Below are 4,740 nucleotides of genomic sequence, written 5' to 3'. Positions count from 1 at the left end.
TTTTTTGCATTTCTTTTCCATGGGGATGGTCTTGATCCCTGTCTCCCGTACAATGTCACGAACGTCAGTGCATAGTTCATCAGGCACTCTTATCTATCAGATCTATCAGATCTTAAATCTATTTCTCACTTCCACTGTATAATCATAAGGGATTTGATTTAGGTCATACCTGAATGGTCTAGCGGTTTTCCCTACTTTCTTCAATTTGAGTCTGAATTTGGTAATAAGAAGTTCATGATCTGAGCCACAGTCAGCTCCTGGTCTTGTTTTTGTTGACTGTATAGAGCTTCTCCATCTTTGGCTGCAAAGAATATAATCAATCTGATTTCGGTGTTGACCATCTGGTGATGTCCATGTGTAGAGTCTTCTCTTGTGTTGTTGAAAGAGGGTGTTTGCTATGACCAGTGCATTTTCTTGGCAAAACTCTATTTAGTCTTTGCCCTGCTTCATTCTGTATTCCAAGGCCAAATTTGCCTGTTACTCCAGGTGTTTCTTGACTTCCTACTTTTGCATTCCAGTCCCCTATAATGAAAAGGACATCTTTTGGGGGTGTTACTTCTAAAAGGTCTTGTAGGTCTTCATAAAACTGTTCAAATTCAGTTTCTTCAGCCTTACTGGTTGGGGCATAGACTTGGATAACTGTGATATTGAATGGTTTGCCTTGGAGACGAACAGAGATCATTCTGTCGTTTTTGAGATTGCATCCAAGTACTGCATTTCGGACTCTTTTGTTGACCATGATGGCTACTCCATTTCTTCTGAGGGATTCCTGCCCGCAGTAGTAGATATAATGGTCATCTGAGTTAAATTCCAGTCCATTTTAGTTCGCTGATTCCTAGAATGTTGAGGTTCACCCTTGCCATCTCTTGTTTGACCACTTCCAATTTGCCTTGGTTCATGGACCTGACATTCCAGGTTCCTATGCAATATTGCTCTTTACAGCATCAGATCTTGCTTCTATCACCAGCCACATCCGCAACTGGGTATTGTTTTTGTTTTGGCTCCATCCCTTCATTCTTTCTGGAGTTATTTCTCCACTGATAACTGTCTTTTAATTTCATGGCTGCAATCATCATCTGCAGTTATTTTGGAGCCCCCCAAAATAAAATCTGACACTGTTTCCACTGGTTTCATTTAGGCATGTTTAACCACCATTTTTTCTTCAGGAGTATGCAGCTAGTCTTGGGTTTTTGGTCTTCCACTTAGATTTTACAGTCAGTTAGTAAAGTATTTTTAAAAATTCTACTGGGAGAATCCTCGGGCAGTCCAGTGGTTAGGACTCTGCACCTCCACTGAAGTGGGCAGAGGTTTGATCCTTGGTTGGGAACTAAGATCTCAAATACCTCAAGGTACAGCTTAAAAAATCGAAAAAAAAATTTTTTAAAATCTTATTAGGGTTTTGATTGGAATGACATTCACTCTGTAGATCGATATGGGAGAATTGATAAAATACGGATGATGAGTCCTTCTCTCCTTAAACAGAATAACTGCTGCTGTTTAGTCGCTAAGTCATGATTCTACCATTCCATGGGCTATAGCCTGCCAGACTCCTCTGTCCATGGGATTTCTCAGGCAAGAATACTGGCGTGGGTTATCATTTCCTTCTCCAGAGGATCTTCCTGACCCAGGGATAGAATCTGCATCTCCCGCATTGGCAGGTGTGTTCTTTACCACTGAGCCACCTGGGAAGTCCCGAACAAGATAAATCTTCCTGATTATTGGTCTCCTTTGATGTTGTTCAGTAAAGTTATATCATTTTCTTCAACAGGTATTGCACATCTTTGATTAGATTTGTTTTCAGATCCCTTACTTTCTGTTGCTATCTTAAATGTTGTCTTTTTCTGAGTTGTTTTATAAACAAGTATAGAGATGAGCAATTTCATTTTGAATATTACCTTTATATTCTGCCACCTTGAAAATTCATTAATCCTAATAATCTCTTGGTATATCATTTTGGATTGTTTTAATGTAGATAATCATCTCACCTATAAGTGATAGTTTTGTTTCTTTCTAATCATTCTTCTTTCCTTCCTTTTCTTCTCTTTCTTGCTCTTTTTAAATATTAAATACATTGGCTAGGACCTTCACTAAAATGTTGATTAGGAGGATATTAAGATGCTTAGCTTGTTTTGTTAAGTATAATGCTTTTTACCTTTTATTAGTAAGTATGATTTTGCTAAATTTTGCAAATTAAGAAAATTCCCTTATATTCCTAGGAAGGTAAGAATTTTAATCATGAAAAAATGTTGATTGTGATTAAATGAACTTTCTCCATAGATTTCCTCCTTTAACCTGTTAATGTCACTGTACATATTTACAATTTTATATACATTAATATCATTATAGACTACATAATACATACTAATATGTAATAAGTATCTATTATATATAACATTATAATATGGTCATAACAATAATACTGTATTAATATATGACATATATTAATGGTAAACCACTCCTTACATTCATTGTATAAACCCAATTTGGTCGTGATTTTTTAAATATTTTGTTGGGCTCAGTCTTCTACTCTTTCTTGATTTTTGCATTTAGGTACACGAATGAGGTTGTCCTGGTTTGGGTAATAAAGTTATACTGGTTCCTCAAAGTGAACTGATGAATGTTCCCTCTTTTCTATTCTCTGGAAGAACTTGCATAAAATTGTAATTTCTGTTCTTCAAATGTCTGAAATCACCTGGGCTTAATGTTTTCTATGGGGGACTAGCAACCTGTTCAATCATGTTTAGTGATTATAGGACTATTCAGGATTTTTTTTTTCTTCTTAAGCTGGTTTTGATAAGTCATGTGTTTCAAAGAAGTTGTGCAGTTACCTATTTTTAAATTTATTAATACAAAGCTGTATAGCGCATTCTTTTTTAAATCTCTGCTCTAGCTGTAGCAATATTTCCTTTCTCATCCTTAATATTATTGATCTATGCCTGTTAAAAAATCCTTTTTAAACTTTGCCAGATGTTTATCTACTTTATTAGTCTTTCAAAGGACTAATTTTCAGCTTTGCGCAGTGGCAGTATCGTAGCCAATGAGGTTTATCCAAGGCGCGATTATTGCTAATTGAAAACTCAAAGGACTAATTTTGGCCTTGTTGATTCCTTCTACTGTATCTTTATTTTTCTGTTTTATTAACTTGTGATGTTCTTTCCTCTACTTTCATTCTTTTATTTTTTTTCTATTTTTGTTAAGTTGGATGCTTAGCTAATTTTCAGCTTTCTTTTTTAAAACTATAAGCATGTACGGCTCTAAATTTCCCTCAAACTACCACTTACACTGCATTACAAAAGTTTTGCTATGCAATATCTTCATTCATAAGGACTTAAAACTTTTCAGTGTGATTTTTTTTCTAATTTAAAAACACATGGAAATATTTTTATGCATGGTTTTATCATTGACTTTTAATCTAGTTGCATTATAGGTTACAGAAACATGATCTGTATGATACCAGATTATTATAATGTATTGAGAACTGTATTATGTTCTAGCACGTAGTCACTTTTTATACGTTTCCCATGTATGGATGAAACCCTTTGTATTCTTTAATTGTTGGATTTAGGATTTTATCTACATCTATTTGTTCAAGTTTGGATATGTCAAGTTGGAAAAGAGATATGTTGAAATCTTCCATAACAGTCATGGATTTATCCATTTTTCTCTGTAGTTCTATTCATTTTTCCCTTGTGTATTTTGAGGTTATTTTATGAGTTGAATTGTTTTACCTTTCAAGTCCATTAAAACTTTAATCATTATTAGGAACTCTCTTTATCTCTTATAATAATATTTAACCTGATGACTATTTTTTGATACTAATGAAGTCACTCCAACTTTCCTTTGGTTGATACTTTTCCTCATGTATCATTTTGGATATTTATTTTCAGCCTTTTATTGTCCTTGTGTTTTTAGGAGTAACTTTTGTAGACAACATACAGCTGGATTTTTAAAAAATATTTAATATTTTCAAATATTTGCAGAAGGGCGTATTGTCTCAGCATATTTATTGTATTGCTGACTAACACTCATAGTGGCTTGTTTCCTTGTAGTATGGTCATCACTGATTGTTAGCTCATTTTTAATTTAATCTGTGGGAATCCTGAGGGCCTAAATTGGAGGTGCATTCCTACTGAAGGTATTTGCATTTAGTTGGGGCTGCTATTAACCTGAAGTTGCTTTAGCTCCCTTTAAGAGACCCTGGCACAATGCAGGCATTTCAAGTTAAGTTCTTTCACCTTGCCTCTGCCCTAAACTTAATTTGCCTATCACAGTGCTTATCTCAACATTTAGCCTGACTTTCCTGTTTCCGTGTTAGTGACAACATCATGCTTTAGTTTTAGCTCCCCATTGCCTTGTTCAGTTTTTCTTGGTAGACAATGTTCGGTCCTTAGAGATTTCCCTTACTTTCTAACAAACCCAGCAATGCATTCATTAAAAACAATGGTCCATTTTGCTTTATTTTTGTAATTCATGCAGAATCTAGTTGTATTTCAGTGGGAGGGCCTTTCAGAGTACCAGTTCACCATCTTGCCAAAAGTGGAAATCCCATGATGCTATTATCATCCCCATTTTACAGATGAGGGAACTGAGGCTCAGAAAATCAAAAGTCTTGCTCAAGGCTACAGAGCCAACCCAACCAGTGGCAGAGTCAAGACTAAGACCCATGCTGTATCAGTCCAGAACCTGAACCTGAGTTTATCTAGGGGGTTGCTGGTCCCCTAGAAACATGTTTATAGGATT

The 4,740-nt window shown here is 35.3% G+C and overlaps 1 non-coding gene across 1 annotated transcript; it reads left to right on the top strand.

Moving 5' to 3' along the window:
• Positions 1–3,008: 3,008 nt before the first annotated feature.
• Positions 3,009–3,146, top strand: LOC138093170 (U4 spliceosomal RNA). Its single transcript, XR_011146014.1, has one exon. It is a non-coding gene; the product is annotated as a U4 spliceosomal RNA (small nuclear RNA).
• The last annotated feature ends 1,594 nt before the right edge of the window (positions 3,147–4,740 follow it).

Source organism: Capricornis sumatraensis, chromosome 1 (genome assembly GCF_032405125.1).
Source record: "Capricornis sumatraensis isolate serow.1 chromosome 1, serow.2, whole genome shotgun sequence".
NCBI lineage: Eukaryota > Metazoa > Chordata > Mammalia > Artiodactyla > Bovidae > Capricornis > Capricornis sumatraensis.
The sequence above is the reverse complement of the archived record's forward strand: the minus strand, read 5'-3'. Positions and strand labels throughout refer to the sequence as shown.